The sequence below is a fragment of the Falco rusticolus genome, chromosome Z (assembly GCF_015220075.1).
Source record: "Falco rusticolus isolate bFalRus1 chromosome Z, bFalRus1.pri, whole genome shotgun sequence".
Taxonomy (NCBI): Eukaryota; Metazoa; Chordata; class Aves; order Falconiformes; family Falconidae; genus Falco; species Falco rusticolus.
The window spans coordinates 81,166,800-81,174,101 of NC_051210.1; the positions used below are offsets into that span (position 1 = coordinate 81,166,800).

The window sequence follows — 7,302 nt, forward strand, 5'->3', positions numbered from 1 at the left end:
GACATGGACCTGCTGGAGCAGGGCCAGAGGAGGCCACGGGGATGGTCAGAGGCCGGGGCACCCCTGCTGGGAGGACAGGCTGGGAGAGCTGGGGTTGTCCAGCCCGGAGAGGAGAAGGCTCCGGGGAGACCTTACTGCAGCCTTCCAGCACTTAGAGGGGGCTTAGGAGAAAGATGGGGACAGAGTTTTTAGCAGGGCCTGTCGCGACAGGACAAGGGGCATGGTTTTAAACTCAGCGAGGAGGGATTCAGACTAGACGGAAGAAATGTTTTACGCTGAGGGTGGTGAGACACTGGCACAGGCGGCCCAGAGAGGTGCCCGATGGCCCATCCCTGGGAACATCCAAGGCCAGGCTGGACGGGCTCTGAGCAACCTGATCCAGCTGAAGGTGTCCCTGCCCATGGCAGGGGGCTGGACTAGATCCACCTGCACCGATACTGGGGGTTGCCCTGACCAAGGTGCAGAACCTTGAACTTGGCCTTGGTGAACCTCATGAGGTTCACACAGGCCCACTTCTCGAGCTTGTCCAGGTCCCTCTGGATGGCATCCCATCCCTCAGGCACCAGCCGCACCACTCAGCTTGGTGTCATCTGCAAATATAAACCCCTCAGAGCTATTCTTGTTTTATAGCTTCATCATTTTCAGCAGCAGCATGAAATATTCTGTAACGATGACAAAAAGGGGGCATGCAGGGCAGTCAGCATTACCCTCTAGAACCAAGCTGATGTTCTGAAAAATGAGGAGCGCAGAGGGATGCAACTATTGTTCCTGTCCTAGGAAGGAAGCATTCTTGGGGGGATGCCTTACACCTAAGGGTTTCACCCCTGATACAGCACCCTAAAAATAACAGGGTGCAAGAGCCACATGAAAATTATGGTGAGGCTGAAGGGGCTAGCATGCAGCATTGAGACAGGGCTAGCTGAAAACACGGGTAGCGCAGGCAGCCACACTCCTGAGATACTGACACTGCAGCAAAGACAAATGACTGGCCCAAGGCCACGCAGCGAGGCAGCATCCCCTCTACATGACTTTCAGTCCCTGCTCTGGCACAGGATCACTAAGGGATCCTTCAACAAAATGTTATATTGCCTTCGAAATTGTGTGATTTATTTTATGCCCATACACACTCACACACATAAATGTACATTCTTTTTTCCCTTCCTTCTTTCTTCTCTATCCAGACACACTCAAAGCACATCTCAAAACCTCTCTGAATAACCAGAAAAAGTAAAAACTTCTTATTCTCTGCTAAAGAAAAACTCATAGGGGGCTGACTTGACTCCAGGAGCTGAGGTTTCACATGCTGCCAACAGTCCCACCTGGCAAATCTGCACCTGTATTTACAATCGCACACTGGAGATACTGCAAATATTTCCTAGAAGCTATAAAACCCATCCCAACGATGGCAAGGGGAGTGGGGATTAGCCGAAGTCTGTCACTTGGAGAAGTCACACTGGTGGAGATCCATCCAGGTAATCCATCTTTCTCCTGTGTTACACAATGACACAGTAATGGCCGGCCCGGAGGGATTTCCTTTAGGAAAACTCAACTGTTACTAAAATGGTAAGTTAATACCAAGCAAGAACTCAGCTGCCGTTAGACCGAAGGATGAGCACGACAGGAAATAAAATATTACAGTCCCTGTTCAAATATTTTTATTTATAAGAGCAGAAATAAATAGACCTATCTGCAGGCTGCGAAGAGAGGAGGCTAAGATTAAAAGAAAAGAATAAACCTGCACACATCGATTCCTCCTTTGCCATTTTTCCTAATAAATAGCCCAGCACAGCTGTGCTGATGGGTAGTTGGGGTGGAGGAGGGCATGCTACTCAGCTCTCACAGGGACACAGAACATAAATCTGAGCTCAGGCTCTGCCCTTTAGTGTTGATTAAAAAAAATAATAATAAAAAAAAATTAAGAAGAAAGGAAGAAAGCCAGAAAAGTTATGTGGCTAATAAAGGGCTCTATTGTGCCATCAATTTTTTAAGCTTTAATGATTTCAGGAGGAAGTTCAGCTCAGCAATCAATAGCACAATATGGGAAGGAGGGCTTGGAGGAAATTCAGAGCCAGAGCTGCGGCGAGGGCTGGCGGAAAGGGGGGTTCAGAGGAAGGGGGTTCCCCTTGCACGCGGCAGAGGGGGGCTCCCAGGAGCCCACACAGGCTGGTGACCTCTGTCCTGCACAGCTCCCCACCCTCTTTAGCCAGCGCAGTGCGAGCTCCCCCTCCTGCTGCACAGCATGTGTGGCCAGGGGACATTTGGGGATGGTAGGACTGCTGCCAGTGGTGCGGGAGGGGGCAATGCACCCACGCTGGCTGGGATGCTTTCCCCACACTCCCTGAACCAGGACTGAGCCTGTCCCCAGGGATGCTTAGCCCACGCTCTCTGCACCCAGGTTGTGCCATCCCAGGGATGCTTGCCCCACACTAAGCCCATCCCAGGGATGCTCATCCCACGCTCCCTGCACCCAGGCTGAGCCCATTCCAGGGATGGTCACCCCATGCTCCCCATACCTGGGATGAACACACCCCATGGATGCTTGCCCCACACTGAGCTCAACCCAGGGAAGCTCGCCCCACGCTCTCTGCGCCCAGGCTGAGCCCGTCTCAGGGATCCTCACTCCACACTGAGCTCATCTCAGGGATGCTCACCCCACACTGAACCCGTCCCAGGGATGCTCGCCCCACACTTCCCACACCCGCGCTGAGCCAGTCCCAGGGATGCTCACACTGCACTGAGCCCACCCCAGGGATGCTCGCCCCACGCTGAGCCCATCCCAGGGGTGCTCACTAGTCCCTCGCATGCAGGCAGCCCCCCAGGTCCCCCTCCCCCGGGCAGCCTGCTCAGAGGGCAGCCAGCCCCACTCCTGCCCGCTGCAGGACCACGCGCTGGCAGACGTACCGCATCTCCGAGGCTCGGTGCTGCTGCCGGGGAGCCAGGATGCAGGGTTATCCAGGGAAGGGGGATCGCGCCAGGCAAACCTAAGTGACACGGTAACACGCATCAGCGGTGACAACGCCTCGCCCGAGGTGCCACCTTAAACCCCCTGCGCAAGCCACAGCCGCCTCCTTAGGCGGGCTCAGGCAGAAGCCGGAGAAATAACGGGAATAAAAACCCATCGAGGAGTCCCCAACGCGGGGGGGAACTGAGCCGCCTGGTCCCTGTCCCCCCCAGTAGAAGGTGCAGAGGAGAAGGGATGGGGTCGCCCCCCACAGCCTGTCTCCTGTCTTTAATTAGAAGTAAAAGCTGATACTCTCAGTCTGCGTGCGCGCCGGCTGCGGCGTGAGCAACCGCAGGCAGCAGGAACTCCAGCAAAAGTTTTGCCACGATAAATAAAATAACAATAAAAATGAAGAATAATAATTAATCAACGACAAATTTTAAAAATAATCATTATTATTATTGAAGAAAAAGAGGGACGGGGGTGGGGACAGTAGACCTGGGAGCGGCGGTGGGAGCGGTGCTGCCTCTCCGGGATGCGGCCGGCAGAACCGGGCGCCCTCGCCGGGTCCCTGGGAGGGGGGAAGGGAGGATGGGGGGATGGGGGGGGCGCCTGCCCACGCAGGACGGTCGACGCAGGGCGGGGAGGAATGGAGCTGGGGGGGGGGGGGGGGGGGGGGGATGGGGGGCACGTTTCGCCGGTGCACCCCTCCGCTCCCCCCGTCCGTGAAGGCGGCAACCAGGGACCCCGTGTGTGTCGCCGTCCCCCCGCCGCGCCACGGGGATGCCGGTGGGAGGAAATGGGGCGCTTTGGGAAGATGCAATAAAATAAGGAACTTACCGTCTAAAACGAAATTAAAAGGGAGGGAGCCCCGGGGGGAGCGACGGCGCCGCCGGCGGGACGGGACGGGGCGGCGGTACCTCAGGCACCTCAGGGCGGGCAGCACCCCAGGGGGGTGGCGGTGCCTCGGGGAGGTGGCCGTCCCTCAGGGCGGTGGCGTCTGAGGGGGGCACACACAGACACACGCACACACGACAGGGACACGGACCCACCTGCGTGCCGGCAGCCGCCTGCCCGCCCGCCCCGTCCGGCGGTGGCGGCGCTGACCCGCGGCTCCCGGCGGCTCCCGGCGGCGGCGAGCGAAGGGCCCGGATGTCGGTAGCCCGCTCCCTCCCCTCAGCGCGGCTCGCCCCCCCTCCGCCGCCGCCCCCGCCGCCGCAGCCCGGGGCGGTCCCACCCCCGCCGGGGGGGGGGGGGGGGTCACCGGGGAGGGGCGGGGGGGGGGGGGAGGGACGAGGGGTCCCGCCGTCCCGCCCGCCCCGTCGGGGCGCCGGGCGCTGCCACGTGGGACCGGCGCGGGGGGGGGGGGGGGCGCCTTTCCCTCCCTGCTCCCCCCCGCGGCGGGCTTGACAGGTCCACGCGACCAAACAAACCGCGGCGGACAGGCGGGCGGAGCAGCCAATCAACGGTGGAAGGGCGGGCGGAACAGCCAATCGTAAAAGGGGGGGTGGGGCCTGCCGCCGCCTGAGGGGAGCGGGTTGGCCGCGGCGCCCCGGGGTCTGAGCGCAGCCCCCTCCCCTGCGCCTCAGGGCCGGGGCGGCGGGGACCGCTGCCCGCCTTCCCTTCGCGGCCCTCGGCGCTGTTTGAGGGGAGGTGGCGGCCACCAGCACGAGCGGGGGCTGTCGCCGGGGGGCACGGGCGGGACGTGGAGGCGCGATCCCCTCAGCCCCGCCGCAGGCTGTGCCTGAGGGAGCGGGGGAGAGCCTGCCCAGGGGCTGGGCTGAGGGCTGGCATCAGGCGCTGGCACGGCAAACGGGCAGAGTTTGGGGAAGACGGTGCTGGGAAGGGGGAACTCGCTGGTGTCCACCTTCACCCCGCTGCCACTGATCACCGGCATGAGGGTGGCTGTAGGAGGTTTGCAAGGCTGAGTGTGCAAATGCCATGGCCTCTAGAGAAAAACTGAAGAGGAAAAAACCCAGTCGTGTCCTGAACTATTAAATAATTCCAGCCAAATAAACCATTAGAGAGAAAAAAACCGCAAACTGGCAGCGCTGCTCCAGCATCCAAGACCCCCAGGACCCACAGGCAAGGACATGGCGGCATGGGGAGTGTCACAGCATTGCCCCGGCCCTCCCGGGGATCCAGCAGGTCTGGATCCCCCCTTAATCCTCTTCCTAATTACCCCTGTCCGCCTGCCTTCTCGGGTGTGCTGGGAAAGGGAATCTAAGATAAAAAGTTTTTCATCTGAGGAAAAAAATATCTTCCTGAAAGGATCGGCGTCCATGTCCATGTGGACACAAGCTTAGGTTGCCACCTGCCCTGTGTTTGGTTATACTGACATCGCTGAAGCCAGTGTGACAAAACTGGGGGATGATCCTGTATCACTCCTCAGCCTCTCAAGAGTTGGGCTGTGAGGCAATAAAATAGGACTTGCCGAGAAAGCAGACAAAGAACGCACCTAAATCCAGCTCACTCCACGAAATTAGGATAGCAAGAAGCCTCCTTTATACATTTTATCAACTTTTTCCCAAATCTGGTATTCCAAAGTAAAAAATACTGAGGTCCTGACAGCAGGGATTTTTTTGATGTTTGTTTTCTTTGGCAGGCTGTTTTGGGGATTTGGGAATTATTTTTTTTTTTAAGTCAGACCTAGCCAAAATCACTTTTTTTTTTTTTTTTTTTTTTTTTTGGCAGTCTATCCCATCCTCAGACTTCCGTGCTTTCCCACTGGATCCCTGAGAGCAGTCAGCACGATGCTGAGTCATGAAAGAACATTGTCAGCTTAAACTCTTAAGTCATTGAGTCTTCACCCTCAATATCAGCTATTTGGGGAGGTGTCTTCCCCGTGGGCATTTAGAACTTTTCCAGCATATTTGCCTGCTCTTTTCCCAGATTTCTGTGGATGCAGCAAACTTGCATCAAACATTTTCAATGAAACACCATTCCAAGCTACTCCTTAGGGTATGTTGTTCTGCAATCCATCTGTTTCAGGTGGAGGACCCTGGCGCAGCTGTACTCTGATTCAGCAAGTCTAACCATTGCTAACTGCTGATCCAGCCTGGGAACAGACTCTGAATGCCTTAGTCAAAATTCTCAATTTCAATAGAAATCCTTCATTACTAGTGCATTTTTAATTTTTAAACTTAAAGAGAAAGTTTAAAGCAGAAAGGAAAGGGCAGGAACAGCTGCTGTGACGTTTCCCTGCTGATGGAGCAACGTGTGTTCCCAACAGAATGCGGAGGCAGGATTTGGGGATCACCACCAAAGAACCGCAGAGAGCTGTCATGTGATAGAGCTATGAGTCTTCTGTATCCTGTGGGTTTTGAGAGGAAGGATGGTGGGAGTGGGCAGCCTTGAAGGACTAGCAGCCCTTTTTCATCCAGAGGAAGGATGCGATCCAGCTGGAAGCCTCCCCAGAGAAAATCCCCTCTGTCCCCTATGGAAAGACCCCAAGCTATATCTTGTTCTCTAGATCCAGAGTTAGCACCTGATTATTTTTAAAATAACAAACTTGTGGAAAACACACTGACAGGAGCAATGTGATGCTACCCCCTGATCTCCCCAGTACGTATCCTGCCTTCAAAAATCCATCAAGATGGTATTGCCTTCCCAAGCATCCAAACCCACTGCAGCAAAAGCATCTTGGAGAGGGTGCATGACACAAGACAGACGTGCACTAAGGACTCCCACACGCCTTTGTCTGGCAAACACTCACCAGCTGAGCAGGTGAGAGGCTACAAGGAAAGGCAGCTTTAGACAAGGCATGACACGAGGCAGAAAGTGCCACTTGTATCTGCTTGTCATTGTTTTCTTCTCCTGCCCAGCCACAGGCAAACTTGGGATGGGACCAAACCAAAGAAGACCTTGGCCTGAGATTAGAAATGGATAAAATAGAATTAAAACTTTTCTTGCTCCACTTTGCGTCTAGTTGTGTCAGGGTCCCGAGTGCACTAATCAGCTTTAATTTCCCTGACCAGCCTCATCCTCCACTCATTAGTCCAGAGGCTCTACTTAAGCTCAGACATGGGCACCTTGCCTGAGCTGTGCTGTAGGAGGACCTATTTGTAGTCCTGCCTGTGGTCCTGTGTCTTGGATCAGTGCCAGACCTACACTGTGGCCTTGTTTCCAGTCCTGCTCCTGGTGTTCCCAAGTGGATCTTGGACCCAGCTCACCCCCTCACTTTGCCTGGGACTCTTGGTAGTTCCTTTTTACCAGCATCTGGCCCTGCCAGCCAGCCCTCTTCAGATCCAGCAGGACTGCATCCCAGCCATCGAGGACACCGCCTGTGCTGTGGTCGTCCTTGGCACTTGACTCACGTTCCCATGGCAGGAAAGATCACTGAACTTGAACATGCTGCAGCA

At 56.0% G+C, this 7,302-nt stretch overlaps 1 long non-coding RNA gene across 3 annotated transcripts in view; it reads right to left on the reverse strand.

The window, feature by feature from the left end:
• Nucleotides 1–4,065, reverse strand: part of LOC119141885 — a 58,078-nt gene extending 54,013 nt beyond the window's left edge. For 2 of the 3 annotated variants that reach the window (XR_005102076.1, XR_005102078.1), the window contains exons 1-2: nucleotides 3,994–4,065; nucleotides 2,902–2,981 (exon numbers count right to left, since the gene is read on the reverse strand). This is a non-coding gene — a long non-coding RNA (uncharacterized LOC119141885). Of the gene's footprint in view, nucleotides 1–2,897; nucleotides 2,982–3,993 lie in introns of all 3 variants that reach the window. The other variant, XR_005102077.1, reaches the window with a different exon arrangement.
• Nucleotides 4,066–7,302: the final 3,237 nt, after the last annotated feature.